Raw genomic sequence first — 27,759 nt, forward strand, 5'->3', positions numbered from 1 at the left:
GAAATTTCAATGTGTTCAAGAGAAAATGCAAGGAGAAATAAGTGCAGATTGAAAATGCAAGGGATATGTGTATATACATACATATATAATACATATTGTAGTGTATATATACATATATATATATAATGTTCTATACTATTATAGAACATTTGAATTTGAATGCTGTTGGGAATGGCCCAGTAGATAGGAAAAGTTGTGATACCTTTCTACTCTCCTACTATCCTACAGAAAGTTAAGAAAAGGCGTTTGTTTCATAATCTATGTTTTTAGAACATAATCCACATCAGTGCTAGATACTCATGAAGTATTAGACTGAATCACTCATTAAATTTGCTTTATTACCCCTAGCTCCAACACTTCAGGTGTTGGTAATAGTTTTGTTTTGAAAATGGAGTATGTGTTAAGTATAGGTCTGTCACTTTTCTTTGCACATTTGAGCAATTGATTGACAGGCAGAAGAGTCCTTTTTTCTCCAAAACAGGCATTATGTGCCAGTAATCAAGATGCATTCAACTGTGGGCTCCTTATTATAATTACTAATGCTCATTTCCAACTAGGATGTGAACAGTTGAAAGGTGCTGACTTGATAAATATTTTCCATGGCTAGATTCACATCGAAGAATTTAGAGTTCTTGGACGGCAAGTAACAAATTACCTTAAGAAAATAAAGAATTTATTGGCAGGATACCCAGAGCAGCATAGAATAGATGAGAATTCAAGAGAATAGATATGAATAGAATGGAACTATGGTGGTGTGGAGTCAAGACAATAAGCATCACACATAATTTCATAAGGAAAATACCATTCAAATGAGTGAATTTTAATTTTTTTCCTATTTTTCCATCAAAGTCCAGGAAGAGAGAGTCAGAATAGCCTACCTAGGGTAGGGCAGTGCACCTTGATTTGCAGTACAGTATTTTAAAACTACACTCAATGCAAAAGTATAACTCCCCAAAAGGAATTTAGCACACTGCTGTCAAATGAAAGAGAAATGGATGCAGGCAACCAAAAGGAGGAAATGACCATGAGAGACCTCAGACAAAAAGTTTAATTAAGAATCCATGACAGGCTTGAGTGTCCTTACCATGCTTTTAAATTTAAAAACAACAACAACAAAATCCAGTGAGTGAAGTCATTGTACATAGTGGCACATGAAAAAAATTAGACTCTGTTGAAGATCCGTCACAAAATCACTGACTACATTACAAATGTGCATATATGTGTTACTGAGGTTTGCAAACATTGAATTGATGTATACTTCTAGAATTATAGGGGAAACACAAATATTATAAATTCTAGAAGTCACATAAGATAAAGCAATTATTTGATTAGCTTACTGGCATATATAAACTTACTTTATTCAAACCCTACAATTGCCTTCAGAAATTATTATATTTCATTTAAAGACAGATAAAGATGTTCTTTAAAAAACTGATTTGGAGTTCCGGAAGCAGCCCTAGTTCTAGTTAATTTATGTTCCTACTCAGAAATTAAGACAGCTGAAGCTTTTTTGCTTCTCCTCATTCAATTATCACCACTACAGAGAAGTAGAAATAGCAACAGAGCCTGACATTCAGGTAAGAGAGACGATATGAAAAAAACATATTCTGTTCACGTCATAAATCATGGTGACACTACTAAGAAAAGAATACGAACAATTCTGAGTAGTTGTCATCAGTGACATCAATATTAATTTCAAAAACCCTTTGTGGACTGAAACCTTTAGCTCCTTATAGTATTTTTTCTTGTATTTTGCTATAAATAACGATTGCACAGATTCTGTGTGAGTATCACTCATGACAAGGAATGGCCAAAAAAGTACAAAGGGATTCATGTGCTGACCCTTTATTTTGGAGAACTTGGGTTGCCTTCCCAGGCAAATAATCACAAGGCACACAAGTCTGAAGAATCTCCAGGAAGCTTTCTAACAAATACATGTGCGGTGGCTTTCTTCCCATGAATTACACTTATATCTATAAATAAATGTATCTAGCCTCTCTGTAAAGAAGGAGAAGAGGTGTATGAATCAGGAGGATGAGGAGGTAGAGAATGGAGGCCCAGAGTTTGGATCAATAGCTGCCTGAAGCATTTTCACCATTAGCATCCCTAGGACATTTGCTCTGGGAATATTTATTTGCTGATGTGTTTATTACAAAAACAAACAAAAAAACACAAACCTCTCAAAATATCAGATCTAGATTTTTTTTAAATCTCACTTGGCTTACTTATAGGTGGTAATCGAAGCTATCAGCACAAAAACTGTTATTTCCTTAAAACCTTGATAGTTTTTGGCAAATGAAACTATAAGCTTAAAAATTCAAACCCATTAAGAAAAAAATTCAAAACAAAGAAATTTTAGAGAAATTTTTCTTTATCAAATGATTCTTTCCAAAAATAATCTGTATTTTTAAAATCTTCCCTAAAAAGCAGATTTTTGGTAAAGTATGGCTGATGTAAACATTCATGTGTAATTTCTTTGTTGTAGCATTAAAAATCATTTGTGAAGCACAAAATATATACCATGTTTGGGGAAAACAAATGTGAATTAATTCAATCTCTTACATAAACAGTTTATATTAAAATTGGTATAAACAACCATGAACAAAGTGGATTATAACATAATGATATACTGTGTTAAAAAATGTTCAAAGTGCTATGAAAGCATGAATGAGAAAGTGATTAATTCTTCCTAAAAGTTCAGAGACAACTTCATAAAATAAGTGTCATTTTAAATAGACTTTTAAAGAATAAGTAAGAATAAGTATGCCAAATAGCAAAGTGTGATAAAGACATTCAAGGCCCAGGAGAAAACAGAATGTACTTATTTGCAGAATCAGCAAATAATTGGGATTGCCTTGACTAAGGAATGCTGAGAGAGAAGTAACGAATGGTATGTCTGAAAGAGTAGACAATGGCAGATTTTGTGAATGGAAATGTCACGCCAAAAAGTTTAGAGAGTCAACAAACGATTGTAAAGAGGGGAGTTATGATGGTTAATTTTATGTGTCAATTTTATTAGACGAACAGATGTCCAGATAGCTGGGAAAGCATACTTTCTGGATGTGTCTGTGAAGGTGTTTCCAGAGGGATTAGCATTTGAATTGATAATCCGAGTAAAGAAGATGTGCCTTCACCAATGTGAATGAGCGTCATCCAATCCATTTAGAATCCAAACAGAACAAGACAGATGTAAGGGCGAATTTGTTCTGTCTGTTTCGGTTGGGACATCCATCTTCTCCTGCCCTCAGACATCAGAGCTCCTGGTTCTCTGGCCTTCGGACTCGAGCTGAATTACTGCACTGGATTTCCTGTTTCTCCAGCTTGTAGTATGCAGTTCATAGGACTTCTCATCCTTCATAATCACATGAGCCAATTCTCATAATAAGTTTTGTTATATATTATATATATGTGTGTGTGTGTGATATAAACACACACACATATATATATTACACACTCATATATATATATATATATATAATCTATTGGCTTTTTTCTGTAGAGCCCTGACTGATATAGGAATGATATAATCAGGTTAGTGATTTAAGTTTAAGAATGATAATTCTAGCTTAGTATGAGGGATAAAATGGAATCACTAGAATAATAGGGATTATAGTCATATAGGGCATGAAGGGGGAATAGAGAATGCACTGTGGCTTGAAAGACCAACTCTAAATAGCCACCTATTTCGAGACCTGAAAGCTAAGCATGGAATAGGTTTTTATGTTTTTAAATGGTTAAAAAAATCAAATAAAATTCTATGACATGCAAAAATTATATAAAATTCAAGTTTCTGTGCCCATAAAGTTTTATTGGAGCACAGCTATGTTCATTTGTATACATATTATCTATGATTGCATTCATACTACAATTGAGTAGAGACCATAGGGCCCACAAAGCCTAAAATATTTACTACCTAGAAGTTTACCAAAAAAGATTGCTGACCCCTAATTTAGGGTATGAACAAAACTGTGGATGGCTAGGTCTAATATGAGTTATAGGCAGAAAGGTCCTACTGCCATAAGTAAAAAGCATAACCTAAAAATATTAATGGCTACAGATATTAACCTAGTTCAATTTCTGGTAACTAACAAAGATCCCAAATAAGGAAAAATATAACTACAAGAGAATATTGGACAAACTGACAATAAGCAGATAATCTCTCCTTCTTTTACTTAACCCCACATTACCAAGTGAAATTATTTAAAACACACACATACACCCTCCACATGCACATGCATGTGTGCACAAACACATAAAAAAATTTGGAAAGCCCTATTGCACTGAAAACTTGAGAAGGGAACAAGCTCTATAGAAAAAAATTTAAGGAATTTCTGACAGATATAGTGTCATAAATAAAAGATTAAAGGAAGCCAGGGAGGATCAATATGTAATTCCCATTCTGGAGAAAGTGGTTTCATTTGCCATGACAAAAGTAGAAGAGATATTTTGAGGAATAGGGATTTAAAGCTCAAGCTTTGATGTCAGCCAGTCCTGAGCTTTAATGCTATCATTGTAACTTCATTCATTAAATAAATATTTAATAAATACCAACTGTGTTCCATGCAATTACATGATATACAAGCTTAAAATCTCTGAACCTGTTTCTCAAGCCCGTTTCTTAAATAGTACCTTACAGGTCTACTGTGAAAATCAAATAACAACCACCACCACTACCACCATTAAAACAAAGACAACAACAACAACCAAAACACTTCTATTGTGCTTATTATGTGCTCAGCATTGCTTTAAGTATTTTATATATTAATTTATTTGAATTATAACACCACTTTACAGATAAGGAAACCAAAATACAGAGAAGTTAAGCAAATTGAACAATTTTCACAGCTTGTGGGGGAAGACCTGTGATTGGAAATCAGATACCCTGTATTCAGAGTTCATGCTCTTAACCACTGTGTTTTATTATCTCTCCAAATAAGATAAAGTATGGAAAGTATCATGATGTCTGTGTTTCTGTTGTTCAGTAAAAAATGGCTATAACTACATTTTACGGAAATCACTTAAAACTTCAATATAAAGTAAGGACTACCAAGTGGGCAGAATGGAAGACAGATGGAAATTATTTCATTTTTAAAACCTTTTTGCAGATTAATGACTTTCAGGAGAAGCTCTTCCAGGAGACACAAGGGAAAGAAAAACCATACCATACAAAAACCACATGGCAAGGAAACAAGGCTTCTTCTGACTGAGGTGCAGCTCCTCCCTGAGGCAGTAAGCTACTCTCCTAGGAAGGATGTCAGACAGAGCCACACATGTGTCCATAATGAAGGTTAGATAAAAAATAAATTAGACAGGAAAGCTAATGGCAGGTACTATAATACCAACAAACACAGGCTTGAACAGAGAAAATATTCCTTTGCTGTAACTACAGAAGCCCCCTCTCTACGCCCCTAATGCTGCTGAATCACTGAGCTGGTATAACGTATATCAACCAACCCTCCAATGTAATGTAATGTAATGTAATGTAATGTAATGTAAATCTCAGAAAGACGACATTAACAGAATGAAAGCAGACAGGAAGGGAGTCCTAAAAGAATCTAAGCGTAAAGTTTGTTGGAAAATACTAGTCATCTATATTTAAAAATGAGTAAAGAAGGGAAAACAGGTCTTATGGAAAGATTTGCCACCTAAAAGGAGTTTTGCACTATCTTTGAAATTAAAGATGAAGAGATGAAAGGAATTGACTGAATTAAAGGAAAAACATTAAGAAAATAATGCCACAGGATAATAGTAAAGAGTTTTGAAAATATTTTCCCCTGCCTCACACTACACATCAATATAAATTTCCAATAGATTAATAATTTAAATGAAAAATACAAAGCAATAAACTGTAGAATAGAATACAAGTGTGACTACATGATTTGGAGTGAGAAAAACTTTCTCAACTAATAATAAAACACTAAAACACTATAAAGAAAAAATATTAATATATTTGATCTTACTGAAAAGCAAATGAAAAACTGAGAAAATCTATATGGCAAAAAAGAAGCAGGAGTGCATGGTGCTTGTAGATATTGATCACAACTTGATATCTTAGCCATAAACCTTCCCAGGGTCACTCAAACTCAGAATAGTGTATAAATAGGGGAAAGACCACACAGCCTATTCCTTAGTTTCAAAATTCACAAAATACTTTTCTAAATCCACTCTTGAATTTTTGCACTCTGGACTTTGCCTGCTACTTAGAATGTCAGAGTATTATCTTGCTTCTCTCATCTGAGTTAATCTTTCAGAATTTAGGTCCTAATTTTCTACCTCTGCCTACAATTTTTGTCTGATTTAGTCATCTTGCCTGCTTGTGTCTATCACACCAATAGTTTTATTCTAACAAGAAAATCTTATAAAGCTCTTTCTCAAAGCTCCGAACAATTCCAGGGTGCCAGGAAATAAAAACTCTGAACATTCATCTTCCTTAAATACTACTTTTCATGACCTCTCGTTACTTTTAATAGTTCAGTACTATTTCCTGTCATATTATGAATTATCATTCCACAGCATTCAAAGCATCCTATAGTTTATACACTTCTAGTCTCTAACCATGTTTCCTGTTCTCCTTCACTCAGAAATGTCCAAGAGCCTGCATGCATATGTTTCAAAATGAACGGGTTTATATCAACTTTTCCTAATTTGAAAATTCCATGTTCTTTGTACAAGATTATTCATGACTTCACTGTAGTTATACAAGTTTAGGAAAAAAAAACTGTATGTCCATCAAAAGGGGACTGGTTAAAATGTATGGTCTGAATATTTAATGGAGCACTAAGCAGCTGTTAAAGCAAAAAAGATAAATTCTTTATTAGCTTGACTATAAAAATCTCCAAAGGATATTGTAAAAAAGCAATGTGAAAAATGATATGTATGGTATGTATGCAACACTTAAATTACAAAAAGAAAGGTATATGATTAAATTTATCTATTTACATATGCATAAAATATCATTACAAGAAATGAAAAGAAAGACCAATAACTATTTCTCTGTGGCAAGAGCACTTGGGTGGCTGAGAGACAGGGGGTGAGTTAGATATGTTTTATAATATGCATTTTTGTATTTATCTTTTTGATTTTGAGAAGTCTAACTGTAGTATTTATTTTGAAGTTAAAGAAATAAAAGTTTCATGATCTACTTTAAGAAATCTGTTTCTTCTGTGGCCTTTCATCACATTTTGTTTTAATAAAAGCTTTTTAATTCTGTATCAGAGTTTAATCTTTGCAAAGACATTTTAATCAATAATGAGGACCCAAATTAAAGTAAAAAAATTCACCTTCTTGTGGGATCTCATAAGCTGGCCAGTATGTAGACAATGCTAACTGTACACAATTTAATCATGACCTGATTCATTGTCCATTTATTTTAACATCAATTTCAGAAACATTAAAATGTAAAATAATAATGTTTTTATTATAATAAACAGAGAATCTTTAAGCCCTAGACAACTCTCAACTCAATTAGATTTTCACTTACTTCGTTGATCTTCTTTAGTTGTTTTTCTGTACATGTATTTGAAGTATTTATTACACAATTTGGAGTTTGGTTATAATAATCACCATTTGCCTAACATTTATTCCAACCCTGCATGGATGTTGGGTAGTATTTTCCTATTTTACAGATAAGTAAACTGAGGTCCAGTAACGGGTTAAGCAATTAAAAGGATTCAAAATCAGATCTGTCTGACTCCAAAGCCTTAGTGCTTCCACTAAATTATATTTTGTTTTATACAATTTCTAATTATTTAATTAGCTAACTTTACAACAAATTAGCAGTAAATTATTTGCAGATGAGAAAATTGTGCTCAGTTTTGTCCAATCACAAATCTCGGAACTCAGTAAAATGCTTTCAGACAATGAAGGCATTTTTCATAGAAAATAATGACATTTAGGAAAACAGCCACTTAATACACGCTTATAATTGGAATATCAAAATGTACTTCCAGACTTAAAATATACAATTTTGATTTATTTAATGTAGTAATCACTTTAGTTTCACAATATTTTTAAATGGAAGTATTTACAAGAGTTTATAACATTTACAATTCCTAAATAGTTAATATCAGAGTATACTATATCTACGTTTCTAGATTTAATATTGACCAAAGCACCTATTCATGGTCAATTAGATGGTTTAAGGTGAAGAGTCATGTGAAATGATAGTTGTTGTTCCAAGGTTTCAAAGCTTAAACTTTCTTTAACATGCAAAGTTTCTTTGAACATTTTACATTTTACAGACCAAACAAACTGATTCAGATAAGATGCTAGCTATTCTCTGGGGGAACTCCTGGAAGCAATGGTGTGTGATACAGTTCTGCTTACTTTTGATGAATTCCTCCACGAAAAACATGTTTTCTCTGTCTTTCCTGTGGTTGATACCACCAGGGAGCAATTCCACTGTCACTGATGAATGCTAGCAAGGTCAGACCTTGTCAGTACAAATGAAAGTCTTGTGATTAGTATTCTGTACCTTCTTACTAATGAACCTTCTAATCATGAAATCTGTCTGTATTTATAATCTTCTTCTAGCTGCTAAGTGCCCTTGAGAGGTTAGATAAATGCGAAATAATACTATTGGTTTGGTGTTCTTTTCTTGCATAATGTCTTTCAAATTTAGTGTTCAACTTGCTGTTTATGACTCTTATGGTCAACATTACAACAATGACAACCTTGCAACCTTGGCTATAGAATTTCAACATGCAAAAGAAGTTACAAACATACAAAAACATTTATAATAAGAAATATTTGTGGAAACATTCAGGTTTCTTGGGGAACATTTTGACAGTAGAAAAAATACATAACAGTATTTGTAGCAGACTTTGCTAGAAGAAAAAATTATAAGTAAAAAACTTTGCACTAACCAAGAATGGTAAAAGAGTGATTTTGACATCAATGTTTAAGGAAAATTTATTCAACATTAATGAGTAACATTAATTGGCGTAAACTGAAAACTGTATGTATACCTTTTTAACAGTATGAGGATTTACTTATGATTGCTATAGATAATTATATTTCCCTAAAACTGAGTACAGTCTATCTGAATTTATACATTCAGTTTTCTCTAAGTTTTGATAGAGGAGGTACTCTACTCACTGTTAATAAAATGTAAGTAATTCCGTGATGTAAGCCAGGGATCAGCAAACTTTCTTTAAAGGCTCAGACAGTAAATATTTTAGGCTTTGTGAACCATAGACTCTCTGGTACAGCTACTCAACCTCAGACATTGCAGCACAAAAGGAGCTGTAGACGATATGCATGTGAATATAACTATATGCATTAAAACGTTACTTATGTACACTGAATTTTGAATTTTATGTAATTCTCATGTGTCATGAAATTGTATTCTTCCTTTGATCTTTTTTTCAATCGCTTAATTATCTAAAATAATTCTTGCGACTTCTTCCAGGAAACTGTAGTAGACATATTTTTCCCATTCTTTCTGCTAATGATAACTAGAAACCTCGGACATTTTATGAAATAAATATAAGGAGACTCTAAAAGATAGTGAGAAGAAAGCAGACCATCTACGAGACTCAGGGCACAAGAAATGACATGGTGGTAAGCTCCTTAGGTTTTCTTTTGGATTCATATATCTCAGACTTGGAGCTGAAGAAGCCAGCAACCCGGAAATGCCAATGAGTACAGACAAAAAATAGAAATAAATAAATAAATAAAGCCTGCTCTCTTTAGCAAAAAGACCAGGAAAGGGGCAACCTAGTAAGATAGAAAACTTGTATACTGTAACTGTTCTACTCCAGCTAAACACCACAGAAAGAACTGTGTCCCCACCTCTGCCTATGCCAGCATAGGCTGAGTGGGGTGCCACCCTCACCAGCCTCTAACAAGTTACCCTAACTTTCCTGCTAGGGTGTTAGAGAGACTGAGTAGGTACCTGGGACTTTCATCTCTATCAGGTGGTAACAAGGCTCCTCCAATATTTCCAGTGTAGACTACCTGGGAGCCTGAATTTCCTGGCACACCCAACAGTTATGAAGTACCCCTCCCCACTATGGTAGTGTCATAGGAGCCCTACTGGAAAGTTAGAACTTTTGCCCCCAACCAACGTCAGTGAGGACATATCCCCCAACTGTGGTGTCAGTGGAAGGCACGTGGGAGCAATAATAAGGCATTCCTTTTTCTCTCATCAAGAAAAACATCAGCGGAGGCCACAGAGGACACCCACTCTTAGGCGTCAGCATAGATCATGTAAGGAACCTGCCCTTCTTCTCCCTGACCTGCCAGTAGCAAGGAACATCCATCCCTTTCTCATGCTGGAGCAGCGTCAGAGGAAATCAGCTAGTACAAAAAGCTTAAATAGACTGGAGACCCTTAACACAAAATGTAAAATTTCATGTTTCAATAAAAAATTACTCATAACAGCAAAAAGCAGAATCTCAAGGTGAATGGGAACAAAAGAAAAGACAATCAGTAGATGTCAACACCAAGGTGATAAAGATGTTAGAATGAATTACATAACAAAGATGCTTTTAATATCTGTCTTTTTTTTTTTAAGAGATGGGGTCTACCTTTGCCTCCCAGGCTGGAATGCAGTGGCTATTCACAGGCACAAGCATAGTATACTGCCACCACAAACTCCTGGGCCCAAGTGATCCTCCGACCTCAGCCTCTTGAGTATCTGGGACTACAGATGCACACCATTGTGCCCAGCTAACAAAGATTTTAAAGCAGCCATCATAGAAATGCTTCTAGGAGTAATTACAAACATTCTTGAAGTGAAAAAAATTTTTAAAGCCTCTTAAAGAAATAGAAAGTCTCCACACACCGGGGCCTGTTGTGGGGTGGGGGAAGTGGGGAGGGATAGCATTAGGAGATATACCTAATGTTCAATGACAAGTTAATGGGTGTGGAACACCAACATGGCACATGTATACATATGTAACAAACCTGCACGTTGTGCACATGTACCCTAAAACTTAAAGTACAAAAAAAAAAAAGAAATAGAAAGTATCAGAAAAGAAGTATACAAAAGAACCAAATAAAAAAATTTAGAACTAAAAATACAATAACCTAAACAAACAGACAAACAAACCTCAACAGATAAGCTTGACAGCAGAATGGAGGGAACTGAGGAAAAAAGCAGTGATATAAAAGATAGAACAATAGAAATTGTCCAATCTGAACAACATAATGAAAATAAAAGGAAAAAAATACACTAAGCATAAGGAATCTGTGGGACTATAACGAAAAAATCTACCGTTTGTGTGATTAGAATCTTTGAAAGAGAGGGGAAATAAATGAGACCAAAAAAAAAAAAAACTATTTGAAGAAATAATGGCTGGAAGCATCACAATTTGGAAAAAGACATAAAACTACAGATTCAAGTAGGTGAACAAATACCAAACAGAATATACTCAAATAAATACACTAAGAAAATTATTGTCAAAGTTTTGAAAATTAAAGGCAAAGAAAAAATCTTGAAATCAATGAAAGGGAAATTACACCCTACCTGTAAGTAAAAATCTATTTTCATGACAGAGAATTTCTCATCAGAAATTGTGGAGGTGAAAAGCAAATAAGAAAACACTTTTCAAGTTCAGAAAGAAAATTGTCAACACCAAATCTTATATTCAGAAAAAAATATATTTTAAGGATGAAACAGATATCAAGACATTCTCAGATAAAGAATAATGAAGATAATTTGCTGCCAGCAGATCTACATGAAATAAAAATTGCTTATGGAAAGAAAAAACCTGTACCAGCCACTGCAAAAACATACCAAATTGTAAAGACCATCAATACTTTGAAGAAACTGCATCAACTAATGGGCAAAATAGCCAGCTAATGTCATAATGACAGGATCAAATTCAAACATAACAATATTAACCTTAAATGTAAATGGGCTACATGTCCCAATTAAAAGACACAGACTGGCAAATTGGATAAAGAGTCAAGACCCATCATTGTGCTGTATTCAGGAGACACATCTAATGTGCAAAGACACACACAGGCTCAAAATAAAGGGATGGAGGAATATCTACCAAGCAAATGGAAAGCAAAATAAAAGGCAAGGGTTGCAATCCTAGTCTCTGATAAAACAGACTTTAAACCACAAAGATCAAAAAAGACAAAGAAGGCCATTACATAATACTGAAGAGATCAATGCAACAAGAAGAGCTAAGTATCCTAAATATATATGCACCCAATACGTGAGCACCAAGATTCAGAAAACAAATTCTTAGAGACCTACAAAGAGACTTAGACTCCTACACAATAATAGTGGGAGACTTTAACACCCCACTGTCAATATTAGACAGATCAACGAGACAGAAAATTAACAAGGATATTCAGGACTTGAACTCACTTCCAGACCAAGCAAATCTAATAGACATCTACAGAATTCTCCACCCCAAATCAACAAAATATACATTTTTCTCACCACCACATCACACTTATTCTAAAATTGATGAGATAATTGGAAGTAAAACACTACTCAGCAAATGCAAAAGAACGGAAATCATAACAGCCTCTCAGACCACCATGCAATCAAATTAGAACCCAGGATTAAGAAACTCACTGAAAACCATACAACTACATGGAAACAGAAAACCTCCTCCTGAATGACTACTGGGTAAATAATGAAATTAAGGCAGAAATAAATAAGTTCTTGGAAACAAATGAGAACAAAAACAATGAGAACATACCAGAATCTCTTGGACAATGCTAAAGTAGTGTTTAGAGGGAAATTTATAGCATTAAATGCCCATAGGAGAAAGCGGGAAAGATCTAAAATTGACAGTCTTTAACATCACAATTAAAAGAACTAGAGAAGCAAGAGCAAACAAATTCAAAAGTTAGCAAAAGACAAGAACTACTAAGATCAGAGCAGAACTGAAGGTGATAGAGATATGAAAAACACTTCAAAAAATCAATGAATCCAGGAGCTGGTTTTTTTAAAAGATTAACAAGATAGATAGACCACTAGCCAGACTAATGAAGGAGAAAAGAGAGAAGAATAAAATAGATGCAATAAAAAAATGATAAAGGGGATATCACCACTGATACCACAGAAATACAAACTACCATCAGAGAACACTATAAACACCTCTACACAAATAAACTAGAAAATCTAGAAGAAATGGATAAATTCCTGGACACATACACCCTCCCAAGACTAAAAAAGGAAGAAGTTGAATCCCCGAATAGACCAATAACAATTTCTGAAATTGAGGCAGTAATAAATAACCTACCAACCAAAAAAAGCGCAGGAACAGACTGAATCACAGCCAAATTCTACCACAGGTACAAAGAGGAGCTGGTACCATTCCTTCTGAAACCATTCCAAACAATATAAAAAGAGGGACTCCTCCCTAACTCATTTTATGAGGCCAGCATCATCCTGATACAAAACATGGCAGAGACACAACAAAAGAAAATTTCAGGCCAATATCTTTGATGAACATCAATGCAAAAATCCTCAATAAAATACTGGCAAACGGAATCCAGCAGCACATCAAAAAGCTTATCCACCACGATCAAGTTGGCTTCATCCCTGGGATGCAAGGCTCGTTCAACATGTGCAAATCAATAAACGTAATCCATCACATAAAAAGAACCAATGACAAAAACCACATGATTATCTCAATAGATGCAGAAAAGGCCTTTGATAAAATTCAACACCCCTTCATGCTAAAAACTCTCAATAAACCAGGTATTAATGAAACGTATCTCAAAATCATAAGAGCTATTTATGACAAACCCACAGCCAATATCATACTGAATGGGCAACAGCTGGAAGCATTCCTTTTGAAAACTGGCACAAGACAAGAATGTCCTCTTTCACCACTCCTAATCAACAGAGTTCTGGCCAGGGCAATCAGGCAAGATAAAGAAATAATGGGTATTCAAATAGGAAGAGAGGAAGTCAAATTGTCTCTGCAGATGACATAATATTTAGAAAACCCCATCGTCTCAGCCCAAAATCTCCTTAAGCTGATAAGCAACTTCAGCAAAGTCTCAGGATACAAAATCAATGTGCAAAAATCACAAGCATTCCTATACACCAATGAGACAAACAGAGAGCCAAATCATGAGTGAATTCCCCTTCACAATTGCTACAAACAGAATAAAATACCTAGGAATACAACTTGCAAGGGATGTGAAGGACCTCTTCCAGGAGAATTACAAACCACTGCTCAAGGAAATAAGAAAGGACACAAAAAATGGAAAACATTCCATACTCATGGATGGGAAGAATCAATACTGTGAAAATGGTCATACTGCCCAAAGCAATGCATAGATTCAATGCTATCCCCATCAAGCTACCGTTGACTTTGTTCAGAGAATTAGAAAAAAAAAAAAAAAAAAAAAAAACTACTTTAAAGGAAGAGCCCCTATAGCCAAGACAATCCTACGCAAAAAGAACAAAGCTGGAGGCATCATGCTACCTGACTTCAAACTATACTACAAGGCTACAGTAACCAAAACAGCATGGTACTGGCACCAAAACAGATATATAGACAAATGAAACAGGATAGAGGCCTCAGAAATAACGCCACACATCTACAACCATCTGAACTTTGACAAACCTGACAAAAACAAGCAATGGGGAAAGAATTCCTTATTTAATAAATGGTATTGGAAAAACTCATTAGGCATATGCAGAAAACTGCAACTGGTCCTCTTCCTTACATGTTATACAAAAATTAACTCAAGATGGATTAAAGACTGAAATGCAAGACCTAAAACCATAAAAACCCTAGAGTAAAACCTAGAGAATACCATTCAGGACGTAGGCATGGGCAAAGACTTGATGACTAAAACATCAAAAGTAATGCCAACAAAAGCCAAAATTGACAAATAGGATCTAATTAAACTAAAGAGCTTCTGCACAGCAAAAGAAACTATCATCAGAGTGAACAGGCAACCTACAGAATGGGAGAAAAGTTTTGCAATGTATCCATCTGACAAAGGGCTAATATCCAGAATCTACAAGGAGCTTAAACACATTTACAAGGAAAAAACAAACAACCCCATCAAAAAGTGGGTGAAGGATGTGAACAGGCACTTCTCAAAGGAACACATTTATGAGGCCAACAAACATATGAAAAAAACTCATCATCAATGGTCATTAGATAAATGCAAATCAAAACCACAATGAGATACCATCTTATGCCAGTTTCAATGGTGATCATTGAAAAGTCGCTGGAGAGGACGTGGAGAAATAGGAACGCTTTTACACTGTTGGTGGGAATATAAATTAGTTCAACCATTGTGGAAGACAATGTGGTGATTCCTCAAGGGTCTAGAACCAGAAATACCATTTGACCCAGCAATCCTATTACTGTGTATATACTCAAAGGATTATAAATCATTCTACTATAAAGACACATGCACACGTATGTTTACTGCAGCACTGTTCACAACAGCAAAGACTTGGAACCAAACCAAATGCTCATCAATGATAGACTGGATAAAGAAGTGGCACATATACACCATGGAATACTATGCAGCCATAAAAGTGGATGAGTTCATGTCCTTTGCAGGGACATAGATGAAGCTGGAAACCATCATTCTCAGCAAACTAACACAGGAACAGAAAACCAAACACTGCATGTTCTCACTCATAAGTGGGAGCTGAAGAATGAGAACACATGGACACAGGGAGGGGAACATCACACACCAGGGCCTGTTGGGGGCTGGGGGGCAGGAGAGGGATAGCATTAGAAGAAATACCTAATGTAGATGACGGGTTGATGGGTGCAGCAAACCACCATGGCACGTGTATACTTATGTAGGAAACCTGCACGTTCTGCACATGTATCCTAGAACTTAAAGTATAATTAAAAAAAAGTTCTCTAAACATAAAGGAAACTATAAAGAAAGGACCTTTGGAACATCAAATAAAGAAAGACATGGTAAGCAAAAATACAAGTGAAGACAATAGATTTTTCTTCTCCTCTTAAGTTTCCTAAATTATGTTTAATCACTGAAGCAAAAATTATAACACTGACGTTGTTCTATGTGAATGTAGAGGAGATATTTGAGATAATTATACCATAAATGGGGGAGAGTAAAGTGCCATAAAGGAAGGTGAGGTTTATACACTTCATTCTAATTGATAACATTATGACACAAATAGACTATGATAGACATGTATATATAATTATAAATTATAATTATTTATATTTTTTATAAATAATATGTTATCTACAGCAACCATCAAAAAGCTATACAAAGGGATACACTCGAAAATACTATAGAGATACTAAAATTGATATATCAAAACTAGAATTCAGAAAAAAATAGGGAAATTAAAATACAGAAAACAAACAGAAAACAAAAAAAAACTGCAGATGTTATCCTTAATGTATCAATAATTATATTATTTGTAAGTGGGTAAAATATGACAATTAAAAGATTTACAAAGTAGATTTTAAAACATGACCTAACTATATGCTGTCTATAAGAAACCCACACAAACTATGACAATATAGACAGATTGAAAGTAAAATGATATTAAGAGATATATCATTTAAACATTAACTAATATTAATAGTAGGTATAGTCAACTTTACAGCAAAGAAAATTACCAGACAGAAAGAAACATTACACAAAGCAGGAATATATTGCATTCCTAAATGGGTATGTCCCCAAGATCAGAACTGCAAAATACATGAAGCAAAAATTGATAGAACTTAAAAGACAAATAGACAAGTGTGTAATTATAGTTGGGAATTTTAATTTTTGATATTTTAATATCAAAATTTGATACAAATATTAGACAAAAAATTCAAAAATAATCTAGAATAAACTCAACATGATAAGGCAATATAATCTAATTGACTTTTATAGAACACTCCACCTAACAGCAGAATACACATTATTCTCAAGCTTGCATGGAAGATATACCCGGATAGACTATAACCTGAGCCATAAAAAAATCTTAATAAATTTAAAAGAATTAAAATTATATACAGCTTGATATCCCTGGAGCTGACAGAATATGCAAATGGACAACTGAAGAGTAAGTAAGGGATGCATCTCTCCAAGGCAATACTGTTCTATACGTAAATACACAGAAGACTAGGATGTGAAAACACCAAAAGAAAGATAGTTTTCACAGGTCGATATATCATATCATATTTCTTATGATATATCATAAGAAAGCATTCTTATGATTTATTTCTACGTTTTTGTTCTTTTGTGATATAATTTGTCCTGTTTTTATAATAGCTGGTGATTTTTTTTTTTGAGACAGAGTTTCGCTCTTGTTGCCCAGGCTGGAGTGTAGTGGTATGATCTCAGCTCACTGCAACCTCTGCCTCCTGGGTTCAAATGATTCTCCTGCCTCAGCCTCCCAAGTAGCTGGGATTATAGGCATGTTCTACCATGCCGGCTGATTTTGTATTTTTAGTAGAGATGGGGTTTCTCCATGTTGGTCAGGTTGGTCTGAAACTCCTGACGTCAAGTGATCTGCCTGCTTTGGCCTCCCAAAGTGCTGGGATAACAGGCATGACCCACTGCAACTGACCTAGTTGGTGATTTACTGACATGTAGGATAAACATATACAATCATGTACTTAATTGTGAAGAGATTTTACATTTAAGAAAAAAAGATCGTACTTTCAAAAATATTTAAGGCAAGAGAAATGTAAAGGGAAAAAAGCAGAATAATAAGATCAAAGCAATATTGTCTACAATATTGAGATAAGTATAATGATATCTATATAAATAAGCATATTATAGAAATATCAATTAACATTAATATTAGTTGACATCTGTTGGGAAATTGGGGATCATTTTATTTGTCTTCATTTGTTTCTGTGTTTCCACATTCTTATGGAATTGGAATGTAAACTTATTTTAAAAACTATACAAAGTTTGTTCTCTGCCAACAATAAAATCAAACTATAAATCAATAATAGAAAGATAATAAAAAAATGTCCTAACCCTTGGACACTTCAAAAACATGCTTCTAAATAATCCTTGGATGAAAAAGGAAGTCTCAAAAATTTTTAAAAGCACATTAAACTCAGTGAAAAGTGAAAATACAACATATCAACATTTGTAGGACACAGTGAAAGTATTGCTGAGAGGAAAATTAATAGCACTAAATGCATTCATTAGAGAAGACAAGTCTCAAATCCATAATTGAAGCTATTGTCTCAAGAACCTAGAAAAAGAAGACCAAAAAAAAAATACAAAGCTATCAGAAAGAAGAAAATAATAAAGAGCAGAAATCAATAAAATTGAAATCAAAATAGAGAAAATCAGTGAAAGAAGAGCTGATCTTTTCAAATAATCAATAAAATTGATGAACCTCTGCCAAAATGACATGTATTTAAAAAGAGAGAAAAGACGAATTGTGAATATCAGAAATGAAAGACAAGTCATCACTACTGATCCCATGGACAATAAAAACGAATGCTATGAACAACTGTGTCTACAAATATGATAACTTAAATGAAATGGACCAATTCCTTTAGCGACACCAACTACAAAATTTACAAAAGAAATAATAAATAACTGGAATATGTCTATTGTCTGAATGTTTGTGTCCCTCCCCCAAAATTCATATATTCAAACTGAATACCTACAGTAATAATATTAAGAGGTGGGGCCCTTGTGAATGGGATTAGTGATCTTATAAAAAGAGGTTGAAGGGAGCCGCCTTGCCCCTTTCACCATGTGAGGATGCTGCAAGAAGATGCCATCTTTGAGAAAGAGGCTGTCACCAGATATCAGATTTGCTGGTGCCTTGATCTTGGACTTCTCAGCCTCAAGAACTGTAAGAAATAAATTTCTATTGTTTGTACATTACCCAGGTTAAAGTATTTTGTTATGACAGCCAGAATGGTCTGAGAAAGGTAATATGTAATAAAGAAATTGAATCAATAATTAGTAATCAATATAATTAATAATCTTCTGAAATAAAAGCACCATGTTCTGTCTTTTTTTTTTCTGGTAATTTCTGCCAAACATGTGAGGCAGAAATGATCCAAACTTTCTACAATGTCTGCCAGAAATAGAAGCAAAGAGTATATTTGCAGACTCATTCCGAGGTTAGCATTACCCTAATGCCTAAAACAGGTAAAGAAATTATAAAAAAGAAAAACTATGGGCCAATATTTCTCTCTAACATAAATGCAAAAAATATCAATAAAATACTAGCAAGTTTAATCCTTAAAAATTATTTTTAAAAAGCTTAAAGAGAATTATATACCACAACAAAATGAGATTTATTTCAGGTATGCAAGCCTGGTTCAACATTAGCAAATCAATGTAATCCACCATATCAACAGGCTTAGAGAAGAAAAATCATATTGTTAAATGCAGAGAAACCCTTTGAAAAAAGTTAACTCCCATATATGATAGAAATTCTTAGAAAAACAGGGATAGAGGGGAACTTCTTTAACTCGATAAAGAGCATTACAAGCAAACCCCACAGCTAGCATTATTTTTAATGGTGAAGGACAGAATATTTTCATCCTAAGATTAGGGACATGTCAAGAATGTGCACTCCTCACTCTCTTATTCAACATGGTGCTGAAAGTTTTAGCCAGTGCAATAAGTCAATAAAAGGAAATAAAAGCTGGCCGGGCGCAGTGGCTCACATCTATAATCCCAGCACTTTGGGAGGCCGAGGCAGTTGGATCACGAGGTCAGGAGTTTGAGACCAGCCTGGCCAACATGGCGAAACCCCATCTGTACTAAAAATACAAAAAATTAGCTGGGCATGGTGGCACATGCCTGTAGTACCAGCTATTTGGGAGGCTGAGGCAGGAGAATTGCTTGAACCTGGGAGGTGGAGGTTGCAGTGAGCTGAGATTGTGCCACTGCACTCCAGCCTGGGTGACAGAGTGAGACTCTTGCATCTCAAAAAAAAAAAAAAGGAAATAAAAGCCATATAGATCATAACTACATGATGGGTACAGAGCTACTTCTCAAGTTCACCCCACAATATGTATGATTAATAATCATACAGTCTATTTTCTGTCTAAAACGTGTTTGTACTGGAGCCCATAAGAACACAACCATAAGATTAAGAATTCCAAGCTGGGTCCAAGTAGAACCAGAGGAAAGGATAACATATAGTAGGCTACTAGGTCATTACTTCAGGTTAAACCTAATGCAAAATAAAGAAATCCTCAAGATTCACCTGTGGTTGCAGTCAAGTCACCAGGATGGGATCATGGTAGATGATAAAATATTTGATTCAGAAGCACGAATACCCGTTTTCTCAAAATGATCCTTGGATCATATAGCTTTTAAGAAAAAAGCCACAGTATTCTGGTTTCTAAAACCCTTCTCTTGGCAAGCTGTTTCTTATATCAGCTCACTCTTGCTCCTTAACAAACCACTCTAAAACTTAGGTACTTAACACAACAACCATTTATTTAACTTATGAATCTGTGGTCTAAATCACCTCAGCTGATCTTTGTTGGATTGCTCAAGCCTCTGCTACACTCAGTGGGTGGTTTGGCTGATGGCTGGTTAATCTAGGATAGTCTCACTCACATGACTGATATTTGGCAGCCTATCCACTGAGGCACATGGACAACGGGACCATGTGTCTGTCATTATCTAACAGGTTAACACAGACTTTATCACATGGTAATCACAAGATTCCAAAAGCAGTACATGAGCAAGCTACAATGCACTAACATATTTCAAGCTTCTGTGGTCCTACCTTTGCTTGATGATCTGGCTCAATTACCTCTTTCAGAATGTTGACTTCTCTCTCTGACTGCTATCTCTTAGCATGAGCAACCCGAAGTGCACGGGTGACAGTTGTAGCTTAATTAATGGGACCCAAGTGGAAGCATTCCCCCTTTGAAAGGAGGTCTTCAAAACATGATGACCTCTATGCATCAAAATGGCAGGGACAGTAAACATAAGTTCCCCTACCGAGTCTCTGACAGGAGGGCAAATGGGGCCACTCCTACTTTTACCCTTTGGTTCCCATATATTTGCCTACTGGGGACATAGTGCCATATATTTCACAGATTTAAAATGCACACTATCTCCTGAAAGATGATGCCCCACTCTTGTAAGGAATCATCTCTGAGCTGCTATCTCAGTTGTACTTTCAACAAATGCTTCCATCATTCTGTCAGGCCAGCAGCTGCTCAGTGGTATGGGATAGGATGTGACTGACATAACTGAATTCTAAGAGCATGTGCCCATTTCTGCACCATAGAAGAAAGGATCTAATGTAATTATCTGGCGTAATTGACTGCTTTCCTCAAAGGATGTTTCAGTGTTGTGCTCTATTTTTGCCAGATTGGACTTCTAGGAGCAGCAGTAGCTAGATAAGCCTTGGTGAATGGGAGCCTATGTTATTGGAACCATGAATAGCTTCTGTCCTTGCCCACATGGCTTCTCTATCTTTGGAACCATTATACTATCACTGAAGTGGCTGATGCCAGAGGCTGACCGATGATAACTGAGCAAGTCATTTTCTCTGTTTTTTCAGTGCCTCTTCAATTGTGGATTATTTCTGGGGGTCTATATTTGTTAACTATTGCTGTTTAACAAATTCCTCCAACTCTTGGCAACTAAAAACTGCTGTTTCCAGTTTACAATCTTTCAAGAGGTTGTAGTCAAGTTGTTGCCTGAGGTTGCAGTCTGGGGACTGAAGGATCTATCTCCAAGCTCACTCAGGCTGTTGGAAGAAGGCTTCTGTTCCTCACTACATGGGAGGTTCCAGTGATACCTGAGTGTCCTCATGACATGCTAGTTTGCTTCCCCTAGAGAAAGCTATACAAGAGAGAAGAGTCAGGAAACTACAGTGCCTTTTATAAACTAGTCTCCAGAGTTGCACATCACCACTTTCCCTTTATTCTATTCATTATAATGGAGTCACTAGGTTCAGCCTAAACTCAAGATGAGGGGAACCAGGAACCAGAGAAGATTATCAATGAATTTTTAAAACCACTACAACAAGTAATAAAAAATCTTCATACCATATGCTCACTCCCATAGGTGCATCCACATGCCTCTACCCTACACTACCTCCTTGTGCTGGTCACTCAGGTTCTTTAGGAAGCAGACACAGAGATGGAGTTAGGAGTAAAAACAAGGTATTGGGGGAGGGGAGGTAACACCTGTGAAACACAAAAGGAGGAGAGAGCATTTGGCAAGGGATTAAGCAAATCACAATGTAGGACTGATAAATTTCTCTCCAGCTCAACTGGGGGACTTCTGGAGCAGAGAACTTATTAGAAGAACCCATTAGAGGGATCTTACTTTAGGCAGAAATGATTAGGCCCATGTACTGCCATTTTACTCAGTCAATGGCTGCCCTGAGAAGAGCATGGTCATGGCTCAAAAGTTGAGGTGGACCTTGAATAAGTCAATAGCTATAGGTTGTCAGTTAACTATATTCTAGTAGTATGGTGGGAGGAACATGTTTGGCTCCCACCTACGTGGCTCTTGATACATCCTTGACCAATCTCGATGTAAACGGGCAAGTATAAAAGCTGTGCCCTAAGAAGGGCTTGGTGAGCCAAGGGCTCAGACCCCTCACAGATGGGAGCCTGGGTCATGCTATCAGTAAGTCACCTTGAACAGCTGAGGGTGAGGGTCTTCTGGAGTTCACAGCAGAGGAGAGAGATAAGGACGATCATTTACATCCTTGAGATCAGGTGCAGTGTAGAGAACTGTGGTTAGTGCCACTTACATTCTACTTAAATACATTTCCCAGGTACATGTACCTAATTTCTTTTTAATTGGCTCTAGAAAAGGTACCTTATTTGGTATGGCAGTTGCAATTAGGGCAACTACTTGACAGAGTTTATAGTATCTATTGTCATTCCTCCAGAAACTATCTCACTTTTGTAGAGATCAGACCAGTGGATCAAATGAAAATATAGTATCACCAATTCCACAACTTTTAAAAATTGCATTAATTTATACCATTCTTGACATGGAATATTGTTTTTTGATTTACTGTCTTGGCCACATGGGGATGCAGTTTCAAAAACTTCCACTTAAACGTCCTTGCTATGATTACCCTTTCTTCCCAGGCCAAAGAACCAAAGTGGAGGTTGTGTCAACTATCAAGTATGCCCATTTAAACGATACCTTTAAGGACTAGGAAAATAAATCCGAAGTATATCTTTGGAACCAGTGGACCCTGTGAGCAGTATATGAGCCAGGATCCTATTACTTGACCCTCATATGTCTTCACTCTAATAGAGGGGCTGTGATGAGATTCTTGGTTCTCTGAGTAACAATATCAACTCAGATTCTGAGTTTAAGCAGTCCTTAAAATGTTTGTATATTTATCTTTCCCCAGAATATAGTTACCCAAATATAGGAGAGTCCTACTGTGATAGTATTAGATGAATTGTTACCATATACACTTTCTAAGAGCCCTTTTGTTAGAGACCTGGCCTCTCCTTCAGTCAATGAATATGGGGTTTGAAAACCAAAAATTTAGAAGAGGAATCATGAATTTTTAACTGAAGCAACTGGCCTCAGCCTTCTGGACATCTATTCTTGATTTCTTTTCGTTGTGTAGACTGAGTAGTATCTGTGTTGGCTGCCCATTTGTCTTGCCCCTAAGGACACCATGTTCTGGTCATCATCTCTTATAACCCTCTGTGTCTCACATCTGCTGACTACCACTCAAACCTTGCTCTTCTTTATTGTAACTGCATCGACCTGACTCCTTACTGTTAAGCATTACCATTTTATCTCGGTTGTCTTAGAGTGTCATTTCCACCAGTTGGCCCAGTTCTTTAAGTGTACTGGTTTCCCATTACTACTGTAACAAATTACCACACACAGTAGCCTAAAGCAACACAAAATTTATTCTCTTGCAGATTTGAATGTCAAAATCCAAAATATGTCCACTAGGCTAAAATCAAAGTGTTACCTGAACTGCATTCCCTCTGGATCCTCTAGAGAATAATCCATTTACTTGCATTTGCTGGCTTCTGCAGGCTGCCTGCATTCCTTAGTTCATAGATGCATCATTCCAACCCCTACTTCCATTGTCACATTGCATTCTCTAACTCTGACCCTCCTACCTTTCACTTATAAGGACCCCCTGTAATTACTTTGGGCCCACCTATGTAATCCAGGATGATAATCTCATCTCAGAATCCTTAATTTAATTAAATCTGCAAAGTCCCATAAACTATGAAGGTTACACATTCACAGGTTCCGAGAATTAGGACATAGACATCTTTGGTCAAGGTGGGGTAGGCACTATTCAGCCTACTACAAATAGCATCTGCTATCATCAGCCCTGGTCTACAGAAGAGAGCTACTGCTAAGACTCTGATATTGGTACTCCTCTCACCAAAATGTTCCTGATTGTAAACAGTGATGGCTCTAGGCCTTCCATGGAAACTAGGTGTCTGGTGGTCTTTCCATATACATGGTATATCCACTTTAGCATGCTCACTTTGCCTAGTCTTTTAATCCCTTATTTCACCCTCTGGGATGTCAATTCTAGCATTTTCTACATTGCTTATTGTGGCTCATCACTTTCTTCATACTACAAATTTCATTCTATCAGCATGCTTGCACTGTTTCCTAGGGTCCTTGCCAGGGTATCAAATCCTGTATGATGGGTGAGTGTTCCCCTGTTGTCCTTTTCTGACTTTAGAATACATCCCTCTTTGATTCCAGCTCTCCCAGAATCCAGTTTCATGTCTACTCACCTGGCAACAGGCATGTGGAATACCTTATAAGAGGAGTCTGGCAGTGGGCAAATGGTAGACATTCTTTTCAAATTTTAAATGTGATTTATGAAAAATATCAAAAAGAAGATGATGAGGGGATAGTCCTGTTCTACTTCCACTGGGCAACTCTAAAAATAATTTTATGAGATTAAAAACATATGACTTTAAAATGAAGCAGGAATTGTAGTCTAATTATTTAGTATTTAAGATAATGCCTGTAACTGTTTATAAAACATGTAATAAAGAAGCTATAATTTCTTCTGCTCTTGTCTTCATACAAGAACCAACTCCAAATTGTTGATGGTGTACACATTTTGTAGCATTTCTCTCCAAATTGGGAAGCAAAGTCTATTAATTACAGCTAAATATTTGTATAACACTTAATAGTTTGCAAAACACTGTGCCTTATATTTGAGCATTTGATCATCACGACAATTTCATGAGAGATACTATCATCTTTAATATCTCTAATTTTACCAGTTAAAAACTTGATCCTCCAAGAGACTAAATAACATGTCTAAGATTTTTGATTAATCAATTGCAAAGCCAAGATTTAGCCTACATCTCCTGATACTAGAGTGCATGCTCTATATTCACCTCTACCCTTTCTTTGGGTAAATTATGTTGGTCAAGACTATTTTATCAGTCTGGGACTTCTTTTTCTCTGAAAAATACAAGGAGTAATTGATTGATTTTAAAGGATCTTTCTAGTCCTACATATTACTTCCTTTCACATGCCGCTGGTAGACATGGAAGTGGCTAATTTTATTTACCTGCAAGAGCAACCAGAAGTGAAGAGAACTAGATACAATCAATAACTTATCAGATAGTAAATTTGCCACATAGTGATTATTTCCCAAGACTGAATCTAAACTTGAGTTGTCATATCCATCTTAAGACCTATATATGGTGAAATCTCATAAAATAGAAAAAAAATGAAGAATTTGAGGTAACTACTATAAATTTTTGTGGAACTTATCCAAGGTGGTTAAAAAAATAAAAATCTTATATTATTAATGCAACGCATATTCTAACAGTGATTTACACAAATTTACACTTCGATCCAAGAAAGAGAATCTGATAGTACAGATAAAAAAATATTTAGTATAGCTTTTTATATTTCTCTAATTGTATTTTTCATTGAGCTAATTCAACGCAATAATTCTAACAATTATCTGAATGGATTAAGACTTTATAGTAATATTGTAAGGCCAAAAAGCATGAGTTGAAGTCTTGGTATTTCCACTTCAGCTGAGTGATCTTGAGCAAGTTAATATCACAGTGACTGAGTTCTCTCAGCTGTAAAACATTAGTACTTATTTTACAGTGTTGTGAGGATGAAATGACTTAATACATATAATGCACTTAGTATAGTGCTGAATGTATTATAAATACTATAGAAGATAGCATTATTAAAACCATATTATGTTGCTACTGTTATTACATATGGCAGAATCTTAAAACCTGTATGATTTCCATAACTCCCATAGACTTTTGGCCATCTTCTAATCTAGAGTGAAGCTGTAGGTCTTTTTTTTTTTGCCCCAAACCTTGCTTAAATCGCAAGGAAAAGGCCTTAAAAAAAGACTTATTATTCTTTTTCTTTGAAATGAGAGGGAGAGGGCAAGTTTAAAATCAGCAGGGAGACCATTATCCTAATCGAATTAATGCAGAAACAGAAAACCAAATACCCCATGTTCTCACTTATAAGTGAAAGCTAAATATTGAGTGCACGTAGACATGGGATGAGAACAACAGACACTGGGAACCACTAGAGAAGGGAGAGAAGGAGGGGAACAAGGGCTGAAAAACCACCTATTGGGCACTATGCTCACTACCTGAGTGACGGGATCACTCATACCCCAAACCTCAGTGTCACGCAATATGCCCATGGAACAAATCTGCAAATGTACCCCTGAATCTAAAAGTTGAAATTGTATTAATAAATAATTAATTAAGATTCGGGGGAGGGAAAAGACAAATCAGAAGACTCTAGGCTTGTGTCTGAGCAAAGAAGAAATGCCAGGAAGCTAGGAAGTTTTGCAAGTTCCTTTATAGAAAACGGCTGTGTCATACTTACTCTTTACTACCATATCATGTTACTAATCTCATAAAATACTTTTAAATTTATTTGAACTCAAGAAAAGTACACCATAGTGCCTGTCTCTGTCAGTTTGGGCTACTATGACAGAATATCGCAGACTGGGTGGCACACATAACACATATTTATTTCTCATTTATTTCTGGAGGCTGGAAGTCCAAGATCAGGATGTCAGCATCGTCAGGTTCTCGGAGAGGGTCCTTGATATGGTTTGCCTCTGTGTCTCCACCCAAATCTCATCTTGAATTGTACTCCCATAATTCCCACATTCTGTGGGAACAACGTGGTGGGAAATAATTTGAATCAAGGAGGCAATTTCCCTCATACTGTTCTCATGGTAGTGAATAGGTAGTTCTCTCCCTTCTCTAGTGGTTCCCAGTGTCTGTTGTTCTCATCCCATGTCTACGTGCACTCAATATTTAGCTTTCACTTATAAGTGAGAACATGGGGTATTTGGTTTTCTGTTTCTGCATTAATTCGATTAGGATAATGGTCTCCCTGCTGATTTTAAACTTGCCCTCTCCCTCTCATTTCAAAGTCTCACAAGATCTGATGGTTTTATCAGGGGTTTCTGCTTTTGCACCTCCTCATTTTCTCTTGCTGCCACCATGTAAAAAGTACCTTTCACTTCTCGCCATGATTCTGAGGCCTCCCCAGTCATGTGGAACTGTAAATCCAATTAAACCTCTTTTTCTTCCCAGTCTGGGGTATGTTTTTTATAAGCAGCATGAAAACGAACTAATACGGTACATTGGTACCAGTAGAGCGGGGTGTTGCTGAAAAGATATCCAAAAACCTGGAAGCCACTTTGGAACTGGGTATCAGGCAGGGGTTGGAACAGTTTGGAGGGCTCAGAAGAAGCCGGGAAAATGTGGGAAAGTTTGGAACTTCCTAGAGACTTGTGGAATGGCTTTGCCCAAAATGCTGATAGCAATATTGGACAATAATGTCCAGGCTGAGGTGGTCTCAGACGGAGATGAGAAATTTGTTGGGAAACTG

This window comes from Pongo pygmaeus, chromosome 1 (genome assembly GCF_028885625.2).
Source record: "Pongo pygmaeus isolate AG05252 chromosome 1, NHGRI_mPonPyg2-v2.0_pri, whole genome shotgun sequence".
Lineage (NCBI taxonomy): Eukaryota > Metazoa > Chordata > Mammalia > Primates > Hominidae > Pongo > Pongo pygmaeus.